Source organism: Nannospalax galili, unplaced genomic scaffold, assembly GCF_000622305.1.
Source record: "Nannospalax galili isolate Female #2095 unplaced genomic scaffold, S.galili_v1.0 scaffold54, whole genome shotgun sequence".
NCBI lineage: Eukaryota > Metazoa > Chordata > Mammalia > Rodentia > Spalacidae > Nannospalax > Nannospalax galili.
Window position 1 is genome coordinate 9,576,663 of NW_008341028.1, and position 15,374 is coordinate 9,592,036.

Consider the following 15,374-nt stretch of genomic DNA (forward strand, 5'->3'; position numbering starts at 1 on the left):
ATATATTAGCTGTCCCCAAATCCAGGAGGCCATGTGTGATTAGGGTCAAATTACATACAGTTGGCTGGGAAGAGTGGCTGTATATTCCAGTGAGGGTCCAGTGACCCTGCTGGGCCCTCCTTTAATGAGTGAGCACAACTGTCAACAAGCCCAGGAATTGGGCGTTTTATTTAGTAATGTAAAAACACTGGGTAAGTTTGGGGAAAGAGCCTGGTTGATAGGGGTCCAAGAGAAAGTGAGAAGGGCTGGCGATGTAGTTTGGTGGTAGAGCATCTGCTTAACTTGGGCAAGGCCCTGGATTGATTCCCAGCATGGCCCAGATAGAAAAGGAGGATGGAAGGCAGGAAGGGAAAGGGCAATATAGAGACAAATGAGTTTTATTATAAAGAGAAACCGTGCACTTGTGGCATGTATTGATAGAGTTAAAAAGGTTTTAGTTATTGTTTTTATAATTTTGGTTCCACATCTAATGGTACAGAGATGATCCAGTAGAGAAGGAGTATATGACAAATGCAAGCCATTTCCCTGACTAGGTGGGAAGGAATTGGGACCTAGTGCACAGTGGGTTAGCCCTGCTAGTCCTGTCTTGGAACATGTGTCGGTTTGTTTATGGTCAGTGGTAGTTCATAGTAAAGTGACAATCTGCAGTCTAGTGGGTGCTTACAATACCAGTATGATTAAAGTCATTCAATGCAATAAATACCTCATTGATTGTTAGACTACTAAAAATGCTTATACACTTTTGAAATTGGAAGATGAATAATCGTCTCCTATGTTTCAGCTTTATTGGATTACCTGCAGGTTTTCTAAATTGACTGTTATGTTCCCTACTTTAATGCTGGTAGCTCATACTCCTCCTCCTAAAGAATTTCAGGGCTGGAGCCTTCCATACCCATATCCTTCCTATGTCTCCTACCCTTCACATACATAACTTCTGTCCAAGCAAACAAAGTGTGTTATCATCTTCACATGCTTTATTTATTACTAGACTGACACTTGAATCAACTTGTTAACTGTCAGTTCCTTCAGTACAGTAGTCATTGCTACATGTCTGTGTTATCTATTGCTGCATAACAGATTACTCAAGTGTTTCAGCTCAAAACATGTATTTGTTGTGTCCCAGTGAACCAGGAATCCAGTGACAGCTTAAGTGGGTCTCTTTTGCAGTCTCACCTGAAATCTTGCTGTAGAAAGATCCACTCCTTGGATTGTTTACATGGTGGTTGATAGGATTCATTTCTTCTTAGACTGCTGACCAGAGGCCTCCTTCTGTTCTTTGCCCTGTGTACTTCTAGAGCATCTCACAGCATGGAAGCTGGCATTGTCAGAGCAAGCAAGCCAGCAAGAAGGCTAGAAAGAGTCTTTAACTTAGTTACACAAGTGATGGCTCATCATTTTTGCCAGATTTTATTTTTTTGTAAACAAGTTACTTAGGTCTATCCCACTTTCAGAGAAAGAAGAGATGAGCTAAGTATGTGAATACCAGGCTGTGGAGATCATGAGGGGGCATCTTTGAAGTTTGCCACCCAGTCCTCAGATCCTGGTATCTATCGTAAGATGCTTACCTTGTTGTGTGAATGAACCTTTCTTCTAGCATCTTCATAACTGTTAGCATTCATTTGTAAGAGGGCTGGACAAGGACACAAATTCAGTTTGGAACTGTCATAACATACTGAGGGATGCTTTGAACCCCTGTTTCTGGTTTTCTGAGTGATTTCCTTTTATGAGATAAGTTAATGTTAATAAAACAAGTCAAGTCAGATATGGTGACATGCGTTTGTGATCCTAGCATTCTGGAGGCTCAGGCAGGAGAGTCCTAAGTTGGAGGCCAGCTTGAGCTCTGGCAAGTTCCAGGACATGGTGGGCTATATATATAGCAACACCCTATGCCAAAGCAGTCAAACCACCAGCACCCCCACCACCAAAAAAGTTAAAAGTTATTTTATGTCTTTAAGAGCTCAACAAACTTAAGAGTGCTAGTAAAATCTGAAAATATGTAGCATATTTTTATAGGAATTCAAAAGATTGTTGTATTTTAGGATAATTCAAAATTTCAGACATTTCCAACATAGATACTATTTTGTGACTTGGAAGGAAGTAGACATGTGGATATATAATAAAAATCTGCAGTTGAAGTATAGCTGAACTTGTGTGTACTATAAAATAATCTTTCCTTGTAAAACTAAGCTTACTAGGCAGAAATAAGCACCATACCATGGGTTTCAAGCTGTTTCTTGTTATTGTTCTCCACCTCCCTTGGCATACTTTAAAATTTGAAGCAAATTCAGTCTCTGTAGGAGAAATAAAGATGATCATCCTAAACACATAATGTATTAGATATTAGAAATAACATGTCTAGGGGCTCAAGAGATGGCTCAGCAGTTAAGAGCACTGACTGCTCTTGCAGAGGACCCAGGTTTGATTCCCAGCACCTACATGGAGGCTATGAACCATCCTTAACTCCAGTTCCAGGGGAATCCGAAACCCTCTTCTGACCTCCATGGCATTGCATGACACACATGCGCTGACTTACATGCAGGCAATACACTCATACACATAAAATAAAAATAATCAAATATTAAAAAAAAGAAAGAACGTGTCTAGCTGCATCTCATTTCCATATGAGGAAATGAGATGTGCCCAAGCCTTCTGGTGGCAGAGCCAGTGCCAGCCCCCAAATCCTATGCTATAAATTGCTGGTAATGAGCCATACTATGAGTGCCTAGGAATTTTAAGAATACTCTTACCTATCTCCTACCCAGACCTTTGGAGTTTGGGTGTAATTTACCCATTGAGCTTTTTAGTGCTCCTGAGATGGTTCTGGTTTGCAGCAAAGTTTGGGAACTTCTGCTTTTCAGGGAATTAGTGTACTTTAAGAACTGGACCCAGGATGCAATCAGTAGTGCAGACTGCCATCCATTCTCATGTCTTAATCACATATTTGGCTGGGTTTTGTCAAGATAGTAAGAAAAATCTTTACATTAAGAAATAACCAAGAATTTTGCTGAACAGAAACTTTCTTAATAAAGCCATTCTTTTACTAGGTTATACTTTGTGAATAGATAGCCTGTAACAAATTTCTTCTTAATCACAAAATGGGAGAACCGTTCTTTGACACTGATTAGGAAAGGAGAAAGTCTTCTGCCATCTGTGTTGTGGCAGGCTCTGCTGTTGTTTAAACTAGATAAAATTCTAATTACTGTTAAACAGATTGTTTATGAGATTGTTTTAATATTTTAAAGCAAGTGCGTAAATATAGAGGCTAAGAAACAGTCCAGACTGAAAACAAAGGCTCATACTTTCAGAGTAGGTTAATCATAACCTACTATGGAACACAGGAACTTTTAATAATACATTTCTTGCAATTTGGTGTAGCTGCAGTCATGTATTATGGCATATTGCTGACAAGACATAGTAACTAGAAAATACAAATTCATGATTGGTTTGTGGCATATTTCTCTCTCTTGCCTTCTGTCCCAATCCCTCCCCATTCCTTCCCTCTTTGCTCTCTCCCCTTTGAGACTGGATCTCATTACATGGCCTAGCTTGCTCAGCCTCCAGAGTTCTGGGATTCCAGTCTTGCCTGGCCACTTTTCCCCTACATAATGACAGATGTGGGAATATGAAGTCGAAGAGTTAAGATTGGGGACAGTAATCAGATAGAGCCTTTCAGAATTTTAGATCTCTTATTGAAACAGACTGGGTTATGGCAAGAAACTATATTTGGGGGTTGCTAGGTGGTGGACGTGTGTAGGTTTTGTCTTGCTGCCATCATAATTCACTACACAAATAAAATTTTCAGCAGGGTTATATTCCTTCCTGGAGTGCCTTTTTCCTTGTTTATCGGGTTTGTAGTAGAACTCAGTTCCTGTGGTTGTGTCACTGAGAGCCCTCATTCCTTGGCTTGGGATAACATTAACTTTTTTCATAAAAAGAAATCACTCAGAAAACCAGGAACAGGGGCTCAAAGCATCCCTCAGTATGTTATTCCTTCTTCCTCTACCCATAGAGCCAGCAACACCTCACCTACCTGGTCAGGTCCCTATCAAACTTATCATATCTCTTTTTTCCATTTCAGCTCTCAGCATGCTGTCTTCCCCCTTAGAGGGCCCATGTCATTATATTGGGCCTATCTGGATAATCCAGGATAATTTCCTCTATCTTGCAGTTCTTTATGTTAATTTATAATCTTTTTCACATTTATTCATTTATGTGTATATGTATGATTGGGCACCTGTGTGGAGGTTTGCTATGTGCTAGGCATTGTAGAAGGCATTGGGCCTGTATAGGAGACAAGACATGATCCATGCCCTTACATATACATTAGTATAGTAAGTAAAAACAAATTTATGTAGCATTGCTTTATAAAGGATTTTTCATGTATTGAAAGCCAGTACATACTAGTGGTCTCTGGGCGTTTCCTCATCTCATCTGAAACTGGGAGTGAGGTTGGGAGCAACCCTGCTTCAGAGTCAACTTCTCAGTGAACTCAAATAGCATGTGACAGTTTACCAATATCATGTACTTTACACAAGGTTTCATATTTAAATGCGCAGCTCATGGTGGCAACAAATTCGTTTACCCTTTGCATTGGGTTAGGAACCTGACATTTCACTATTTCTCCTCCCAAAGCACGGAGATTTTTTAGTTCAACAATCCAAACTCAGAAGATAATTTAAGATGAGCTCAGATGGCCTAGGAATGTTGTGCTTTTGTTTGAAAAAAAAACAAACAATATTTTTATTCATTCTTTGAGAATTTCATACAATGTATTTTGGTTATACTCAGACCCTTCTGCCATCTCCTCTCAAATCCACCCCTGTGTCCCTACCCACTTCACTTCATGTCCTCTTTTTTTTTTTTTTTTAAAGGCCTGTCAAGTCTAATTTGTGTTCCCCAAATACTCTTCGGTGTGGGTTCATCTGGAATCAGCCTACCCAGCATCACACCCTTAAAAAAAATTGACTTTCCCTCTCCTATCAGTTGTCAGTGGTTCTGTTCTAGTTTGTTTCTCAATTGCGGTGACAAAATACTCTGACCAATACCAACTTGGGGAGGAAAAGGTTTATTTTATATTACGTCTCCCAGATCACAGTTCAAGGAGCCCAAGGTAGGAACTCAGGGCAGGAACCTGGAAGCAGGAGCTGGAGCATAGGCCATGGAGGAATGCTACTTACTAGCTTGCTCCCCTGTCCCCTGCTCAGCCTGCTTTCTAATGCAACACAGGCCCACCTGCCCAGAGGTGGCACCACCCACAATGGTCTGGACCCTCCCACATCACACAACAATCAAGAAGATGCCCCACAGACATGGCCATAGGCCAGTTCAATGGAGGCAATTCCCCAATTGAGGCTCCTTCAATCCAGGTGTGTCAAGTTGACATTAAAGCTATCCAGTACAGGTTCTTCAGCTAGGACGTGGGCTTCTTATCTCCCTCCCCACTTCATGTTGAGATTTTTGTCTGGCTTGGGCTTGCAAAGATCTTGTGCATGCTAGCCCAACTGCTGTGGGTTCATATATACAACTTCTCTGCTGTATCTGGAAAAGACTGTTTCCTTGTATTTATCTACCACCTCTGGCTCTTACAATCAATTTTTCTGCCCCCTTTTCCCAGTGATCCTTGGGAAGAGAGGATGTGATATAGGTATACTATTTAGGGCTGAGCACTCCACAGCCTCTTGTGTTCTGCGCATTGACTAGTTGTGTGTCTCTGTGTTAATCACCATCTGCTGCAAAAGGAAGTTTCTCTAGTGAGAGTTGGGAGATACATTAATCAATGGGTATAACAATAAGGCATTAGGAGTCAGTTTCATACTCTGTTCATTTATCAGAATAATAGTAGTTTCTCCATTATGGCCTGTGACCTGTCTAGCCAAAGGCTCTTGGCCCTGATAATAGTGCCAGGTAGGGGCTCCATCTGTGAAGCAGGCCCTACATCCAATCAGAAAGTGGTTGGTTACTCCCATAACATTTGTGCCATTATTGCACCAGTGGGCTTATCTTGCCAGGCAGTGGTTATTATAGCTCACAAGGTTCACAGGTGGGTAAGATTGATGATTATTTTTCTCTTCAGGTAGCATGCACAGCACCTTCCAGCACTTTGAAAGCTAGGCAATGGAGATGATGCTTCAGTGTCATTACCAGCTTGATTTCTCCTTGTTTTATGAGTCACATATGTAGAATCTTGATTAATACAGTCTTACCATTAAGTTCTGGAGGGTAACCAAGAGCAGTGGTAATAGCCAGTATTGTTTGAGAATCTGTGGTATCCCTGGCCAAAAACTCTAAAAGAGAGAGCGCATTCTTAGCATTGGGCTTTTTATTTGCTAGCCTGTGGTATCTGATATGGGCATTGTCCCCTTGTTATAGGGAACACCATTTAAACTTTTTATGTATGTGTATATTTTAAGAAGCATCTATAGAAGTAGGTTTCCATATATACCTTTCCCAAAAACGTTTAGTGTTAGTTATCTTTCCCCTTACTCCTTTCTCTGCCCTGCCCTCCCATTCTTCACCCCCTTGGCTCTTCTTATTCCATTATTTTCCGTTCCCCCTTTATATCATGACATACTTTCTCTCCTCCTATGAAGCCTCCCATTCATGGCCTTACTGTTTTCCTGACCTCTGGATTTCTAATTGAAACACAAATACCTAAAGATTCAAAATCAGCATCCATATATGAGGGAAGATGTGACATTTGTCTTTTGGGGGCCTAGGGTACCTCATTCAGGATGATTGTTTCCAGTTCCATCTATTTGTCTTTGAATTTCATTATTTAATTTTTCTTAACAGCTGGATCATATTCCATTGTGTAAATGTACCGTATTTCCATTATCAAGGAATGTTTTTAAAGGCCTAAAAATTGTCATGTGCTGCTTTTTCCTTCTCTGGATAAAGGCTAAAGTGCTAAAGTAAGTTCTACAAATACCATAATCTTAAAAATTAGCAGTTTTGCTGTCTTTTGCCACTCAATAGCTAGCAAACACTCAGTTAAAAAAAAAAAATCAGCGGTGACTTTGAAGCAGTAGTCTCAACAGTGAAAAATCGCCAACCCAGAAGCAGATTAAAATAAGCTTCTAAATAGAAAAAGTCTGTAGATAGCCAGATTTTTTAAATAATAGGAGAGATTTACTACCTGTTCATTGCTCTTAACACTTCTGTCTTCACACAGTTCCCCATTACACTCTCTGTGTACATTGATCTACCTTTTATGAGAAAATGGCAAGATTCGAATCAGTTATCCAAAGCTTCTGAAAACCGCTCTTAGTTTTCTCAAAGTTACAATTATAGTCGAAGGCCTGGTGTGGTGGTGCACATCTTTAATCCCAGCACTCAGGAGGCAGAGGCACAAGCAGGCAGATCTCTGTGAGATCCAGGCCAGCCTGGTCTATCTACATAGTGAGTTCCAGGCCAGCTGAGGCTAAAGGGAGACCCTGTCTCAGAAAAACTAAATTAAAAAAAAAAAAAAAATTAGTTTCCCAAAGCAGTAAAGGGAAACATTAGTAATAAGTATAGATATGAGATTTATAGTTAATCTCTCCAGGGTGGCCATCACAGAACTGTTTACCAGGACTGTTGGCAAGTGGCTAAATAAACAGTTTTGCTTTGTTTGCTTTACAATACATAAATATATGAATGTCACATGGAGCCTTTAAGGTACCCTCTTAATTTTAGCACAAACCCCTTCTTTATTCTTTTGCAGTTTAACATTACTGATGGATAATTTTTTGGTGTGTATATGTATAGTTGTGTGCGTGTGTGTGCGTGCTCATGTGGAGGCCAGAGGACAACCTCCAGTGCTATTTCTCAGGAGCCATCTACCTTGTGTTTGCGGTAGGACAAGTCTCACTGGCATAGAACTCACCAAGTAGACTAGCCTGGCTGACTAGCCAGTGAGCCCCAGAGATCCACCTGTCTACCCTCCCTAGTGTTGAAATTACAAGCATATGCTACCATGCCCCACTTTTGTTTTTTCATGGGTTCTGGAACTCAAACTTAGGTTAAGGTTAAGGCAAGTGCTTTACCAGCTAAGGTATCTCACAGCTGACAAGTTCTTAACACTCTGACTCTTTATGGCTCTAGAAAGTAACTAAAATAGATATAGAACTTCATTTCTGAGAGAGAAACTTTAGAATAATGGATGGAAAGTTCATCTGATTTGCTTAAGTAGCGATAGCTGTTGTGTTACTGTTGGATGTTAACTTGAGTGAAAGAAGGTGATAGCTCCTTTTATTTTGATACAGGCAGGTGATTTAATGCACTGTAATCTTTAAAATATGGTTGTAAAATATTGTTTTCTAAGAACTTTTTTTTTAAGAGCACCTCAGTATTAAGAAAATGTTGGGGGCTGGAGAGATGGCTCAGTGGTTAAGAACACTGGCTGCTCTTGCAGAGGACCCAGGTTTGATTCCCAGCACCTACATGGCTGCTAACAACCATCTGTAACTCTAGTTCCAGGGGATCTGATGCTTCTTCTGACCTCTGTGGGCATTGCATGATATGGGTGCACCTACTTACATGCAGGCGATAACACACATACACAGAAAATAAAAAGAAAAAAGAAAATGTTGAGTTAGTTCATATGTAAAAATTCTTATTAAATGGAACTTGTAAAGAAAACTGGAAGACTGTAGCGAGTGGATCAGTCATGATGACTGAGGCCCACTACTTTTGGTTTCTCTTGTTTCATCTTGCCCCAGTTTTGACTCTTTAAAAAGTCATATGATGAACAGACAGCAGTTACCTGGTAATTTCAGCTCATTGTTAGTTAGGGCTTCTTAAACTTTCTCCACTCATGAGAAAATTTTATATGACTCTGGATATATAAGAATATAAAACAGGTATACAAATTAAATATTTATTGATAACCATGAAGAAATTTATTTTAAAAATAATTCTTTGGCATATATATATATAATTTTACCAATTATTAAAGATTAAAGCAAATTTGCATACAAATGAAATGGATATATTTGTTTATTTTTACATAAGAATTAAATCGGGACTGGAGAGATGGTTTAGTGATAAAGAGCAGTGGCTGCTCTTACAGAGGACCCAGCACTCACATGTGGCTAACAACTCTCTGTAACTCCAGTTCCAATGAATCTGACCCCCTCTTCTGACCGCAGGCATTGCATGACCTGGGTGTACTACACACTCATACACAGTGGGCAACACACTCATACACATAAAATAAAAATAATAAACAAAACAAAAAAAGAATTAAATCTTTTTTTTTAAGCATTAAATCTTGGCTAAACATTTGATACTGCAGATCATAAAGCATCTTCAACATTTTTCAGAGTTGATCAATGTTTAGATTTTATGATTGTCAGTGGTGAGACTATCACCAGAAGTGTATGTAGGGCCATTTCAGAAGTCATTGGAAATTCTGTCTTCCTCCCATGTCAGAATTCATTTAATGATTTTTTTCTAATGAAACTCAAAAGACAGGAGTTCAAACAGCAATATTTAAAAATCAACCTTTTTTTTTTTTTGTCTTTTTGAGACAGGGTCTCCCTGTAGCCCCAGCTGTCCTGGAACTCACTCTGTAGACCAGGCTGGCCTTGAACTCACAGAGATCCGCCTGCCTGTGCTTCCCAAGTGCTGGGATTAAAGGCGTGCGCCACCACACCTGGCCTTATTTAGCCCTATGCAATTTAAAGATACACTGATTTGATGCTTACATGCTGAAGAATAACAGCAGGAAAATATTGAAATTCTTTGTTTTCCATAATTAAACCATTATGTTTCTATAAGATCAGAAAACTTTCTCTATACACTAAGCACACTGCATTTCATAACATGCCCTGGTCTTGAATCTGAGTCCAGGCTTTTCAGACAGCATTTGTTGACATTGCATGGCATGAAGGCATGTGTAGCACAGAGTGCACATGTTGTGTGCTCAGGACTATGGCTGCAGGAAAGTCACATGATATGCAGCATGGGAAAACACTTCCAGAAACATTTTGGATTCATTACTTGTTTGATGTTGAATTAATTTTTGGTCATTGCACATTCAGAAATGTTTGCTGTTGCCAAAGTTTTTATAGCCTCCACATTCAGTTATACAACCCTTTGTGGGGTCACGGCCCCCTACTGTAAGGCTGTGCTTTAGGCCCTGGGGATTGACCTTCTGCTTCATTGTGCATCTTTGAAAGCTGCCAGTTTGTTTTCTTCTCTCCTTTATTCTCTAGGTTAACCATATTTAATTTACTCATGTAAGCACCATATCACAGAATTTTGTCTTATTAAATGTTTATTAATTGACTAAATAAAACACATTTGAATGACTGTTATAATGCAGGCATTATTGTAAGCACTAAAGACAAAAAGGAACCCAGTTTCATGGAGCCTGCACAACCAAAAAAAAAGGGGGTGGGGAGAAAGAAGAAGTAATGAGGTTTCTTGGTTCTTTTTGGAATGGAGAAAGTCTCTGTGATTGTGAACATTAAAGTGCAGGAGTTACTTAAATATATGCAGGGTCCAAGAGAGCCTGTCGGAATGTACAGACCTAGCAAGAGCTCTTGGCAGGTGCCTTGCATCTTGGAAGTCAGATTTAGATGATTAAATCAGCCTTTTAAAAAGTAAATGGAACAACTAGTGGGGTTGTATGGCTTTGTAGTTGGAGCTCTTTCAATGAGTATTGAAACTAAACTGGCCTTGGTAAATTTTTACTGATACCACAAACAGCTTCCGTTAGCGAGGATATGATACTCAGCATGTCATTCCCCCACAATGTGTTTCTGGAGAAACAAACCTAAATTCTTGAAGTAGACCCCTTCCTTTCTAGCTGAATGTAATCTTAGGAGAACATAAGACTTTGAGGTAGAGCTGCTCCTTGCAGACGTTTGTCTTCCATTGAAATTAGTACAGTAGACTGACTTCTAAAAACAAATCCCTGGATCTTCAAAGTGAGGTGTGACTGTGAAATTGTTGCTAACTTTACTTACACAGCAGAGAATTGAGTTTGTTTTAAATATAAATAGTTGGCTAAATTTTAAATATTTTAAAAAATAATAACTAAGGTAACCAATTAAAAAGATTAAATAATGAAAGTGTTCAAGAGATACAGTACTTTTGTGTTTAATTTTGTTGTTACAATAAATAGATTGTAATGGTTTATGGTGTATGTAACATCATAACTTACCGGAAACTTCAGTACTACTTCTTTGATGGAGGTAAGCTGAACGCTAGCAGGAGTAGAGTTACTTGTAAAATATGTTTTCTGCTTTATCTACTCGCGTTCTCTCATCCTACGTACTCAAAATTTTAAAGCAGCTGTTTTCCCCCTCATAATAAAAATGAAAACAAAGTATTTTCTCATTTTCAGAATGTTCTCTATTGTAATTAATCTCCTTCTGGTATTTTCTACTAACTATAAGTTAGTTGTGTGTGTGTGTGTGTGTGTGTGTGTGTGTGTGCGCGCGTGCATGCGTATATATGCAAGTGTACTTGGCCAGAGCATGTGCATGTGGAGGTCAGAGGTCAACACTGTATGTCTTTTGCTCTCTACCTTATTTTTGTGACTGTCACCAAGGCCAGAGCCTGCTGTTTTGGATAGACTGGCTGGCCAGTGAGCCCCCAGCATCCTCCTGTCACCATCCCCCACTTCCTAGTAGTTGGGTTCCAGATGTGTTCTACCACATCCAGCTTTTTTACATGGATGCTAGGGATTCAAATTTGACTCCTCATTTCTGCACAGCATTTTACCCACTGAGTCGGTCCTTAGCCCATAAACTGATGTTCTTTAAAAAGAACTTTAGGCTTAGTTATTCTCAGGTTTTTGTTTTGTCTTTAAGATGGGGGTCTCACTGTGTAGTCCTGCTGGCCTCAAAGTTGTGATCCTCCTGTCTCAACATCTCGAATAACTGGAATTAAAGTGCGCACCACTGTGCTAGTCTTATTTTTATCAGAAACAAGAAACTAACATTGTTACCTTAATGTTTGCCAAACTTTGGATTCCAAACTCAGATTTCTCCAGATTTCTTATTAGTTTCCTCCTGTTCCAGATTTCACATAGCATTTGCCATGTCATTGTCATTTCCTAGAGTCCATGACAGTTTCTCAGTCTTCTGTTTGCTTTTCATGACCTTAACAGTTTTGAGTACTAGCCAGGTATTCTGCAAAATGTCCCTGAAACTGTGTTTTGTCTGGTACTTTTCTCATGATTAAGCTGTAGGTTTAGAAAATAATAAATAACTGAAGTGTCCTCACATTTTGGGGGGAAGTACATAAAGACACACTGCTTTGCTTACAGAAAATAATAATTGTTCAGTTTCTCCACTGCAAAGTTAATATTTTTGTATTTTTATATTTTCTCCATTAGAAATGAGTTGCCAATTTCAACCAATACTTACGGGGTAGGGCGATTAAGTTTTATGTTATGGATAGGGCAGATCTACATGTGTTATTAGTTTTTCTGTGAGGAAGATTTTGTTTTGCTTATTTCAGTCATTTATATAAACATGTATACTTATTGCATGATTTACAATCAAATACAAATAGTCCTCAATTTATGATGGTTAGACCTAGAATTTTTTCAGTTTTATCATAGTAAGAAGCATACCTATTCAACTTTTCTGAGTTTTCACTTTGACTATAATAGTAAATTACATGAACTACTCAACACTTTATAATGAAACGGGCTTTGAATTGGAAGGTTTACCTAGTTGTAGGCTGAGGCCTGAGCACATCTCAGGCAGGCTAGATTAAGCTGTGGTGTTCAATAGGTTAGTTATATTAGGTTCATTTTTACTTAAAATATTTTCAGCATCTGATAGATTCATCAGTGTGTAATTCCATTATATGTAGTGGCATGTTATTTTGCTCCAGTGTTGGTCTGTCTCTGGGCTCCAGTGGCCTTTAGGCTCCCCATTTCCTGTCTCCGACCAGAAAGGTGAGACTTTATTTGTTAAGGTTGCATCCATCATCAGGACCAGGTAGCAGGAGGACATAGAAAAGAAGCACTAGGGATTCTCTTTCTCCTGGAACCACAGCACCTGTGACTATAGAGCAAACTTCCCTTGCCTCAGGTTTTAGATCCTGGCTGGCCTTCATTGCCACAGCTCCTACAGATGGAAAACAAAGAAGCATATTAGGTGCATGTATGAGCATAGAGATCCCTTTCCTTCTCTTCTGGGCACAGCTTACACATTACAACATGATGCTTTTCATTTGGGCTGCATGAACTTTAGGCATGATGGTATCAGAAGACAACAGCATGGTGACTGCATTCTGCAGTGGTGCTTTCCATTCTGGTCCTCCTACACAACCTGTCAGTTACTGTTTACTTTTCAGAATTCCCACATATTCCAAGCATTCTATCCAAGTCTTACGGGTACATTTACCTGGTGGGACAGGTTGGAGTGTTGTAATTGTTATATTTTATCTGCAACTAGAACCTGACTTACAGGTTTTTAATTTTGTTTCTCTAGGAATTTAACAAGAAACTGAAGTTTTGGTTCAAATATATTTTGAATTGAAGCCAGAAATGTACTAGAATTTAGATTCTTTCATTTGACTAAGGTAAGATTATTTAAGAAACTATCACCATCACTATACATTTTCAAGCATATTTACTGTTTGTTTTATTAATATATTTAATTTCTGAATCTAACTAGAAATTTGGACCTCAGGAAATATTTTTACTAGTTCCTTAAGGCTGGATAATTGGCTCATTTGGTAGATGCTTGTTTAGCATGCACAAAGTTCTGCCACATGATGTAAGGAACCTTTCCAGGTAATTTATTTAAAAAAACTTTTTGTGATACTCATCTTGTAAACAAAACAAAACAAAACAAACTATGGGATTTGAAATATAGCCTCCTACATGTCATGCCTAACCCGAAAGTGTATTTCAGTTTATAATAGATTTGTATAAGATAGCTTTGCCTGTGTTTTTCTGAAGCAAATTTAGAGGTTTTTTTTTTTTTTAAGAAAGAATCTGGAAATTTTTCTGAATACTTCATATATTTTTGTACTATAGTATATTTTATATTTAAATCAGCATGGATTTAAAATTACATGCACATTTTCTTATACATTTGAATAGTGAAAGATGATAAAATTAAGTGGTTAAAGGAATGGGAATTTTGATGGTTTAATATGTTATGAAGCCACTTTAGCATTTCTGTATGGTTCACTATGGCCTAAACTGAATGAATTTGGAGAATATCTGAATCTGCCTTTACACTTGAGGCTTAAGAATAAAATAGAAGGGCTGGAGAGATGGCTCAGTGGTAAAGAACACTGACTGCTCTTGCAGAGGGCCTGGGTTTGGTTCTCAGCACCCATGTGGTGGCTAGCAACCAAATGTAACTCCAGCTACAGGGGATCCAGTGCCCTCTTCTGGCCTCAGCAGGTACTGCACATAGTGTATCTATGAATATGCAGACAAAACACACACATAAAATCAAATAAAATATTAAGAAATAAAACAGTATGCTTATTATTAAATAATAAATGTTTTAGTGATTATATTAGAAAATACTAATAGCTTTGGCTCTATCAGAATCATAGCTTAAGACCTTTCTTTTTTTAATTTTTAATAACTACATGATTAGAAGAAACATTTCATTACAGCTTTAACATATTCAATAACACACTCCAGAGCAAGAGTACATCTCTTTCACAAGTGGGTGAAAGTTTCTAGGTTCACAGTTACAATATTAAACTCAGTATAGGCCCTGTAAGACATAAAATTGAATGAGTTTTTAACCTTTTAAAAAGATCTCCATTTTATTTTAGAATATATTTTTCCTTGCGGAAAGACTCATTGTTTTTGCTACTAACACTGAGATGTTGGAGCATGCATCTCTAATCTGTATTCATCTGATTATTACTAGTCATAATCGGTTGCACTTGGATCCTTGGTGCATGTCTATAAAGCCATCAGGTAGATTTCAATGGTAATGTTTATCACCTCTACTAATTAGCATGACATAAATTTCCATGCTTCCTCCTCAAATACACTTCAACTATACTACATTTTTTAAAATTTGTTGATTGTGTGTGTGTGTGTGTGTGTGTGTGTGTGTGTATCACACAGAACATCCCATACCATCTTACTCAACTATACACCCACATTCCAGATGGCACCCTCCCATAGCCTCCCTCCCCCCACTAGAGCCCTTATATTCTGATATCCCTGCTACTGTCTGCTGTGTTATCGGCACCCCCAGCCATTCCCCACTATTTGTCCATCTGGTGAATCTAGTCAGCCTATCTAGAGATCGTTGATTTAGGAAGGTCAGTTGTTACTCATCTAGCAGCAATCAGTTGTCAATATTCCTTTAGATAAAATTGGGGTCTGCGCAGGAATGTTTACAGCAGGTTTCTTTACAATTGCCAAAGAACAGAAGCAACCAAGATAC

General features: G+C 38.7%; 1 protein-coding gene across 4 annotated transcripts in view; it reads left to right on the forward strand.

Moving 5' to 3' along the window:
- Nucleotides 1-15,374, forward strand: part of Glce (glucuronic acid epimerase) — a 107,210-nt gene that overhangs the window by 33,749 nt on the left and 58,087 nt on the right. For 3 of the 4 annotated variants that reach the window (XM_008836378.3, XM_029565030.1, XM_008836379.3), the window contains exon 2: nucleotides 13,437-13,527. The exons of the other annotated variant lie outside the window; for it this stretch is intronic. The gene's annotated coding sequence lies outside the window, so the exon portion shown is untranslated. The remainder of the gene's footprint in view (nucleotides 1-13,436; nucleotides 13,528-15,374) is intronic. 4 annotated transcript variants of the gene reach the window in all.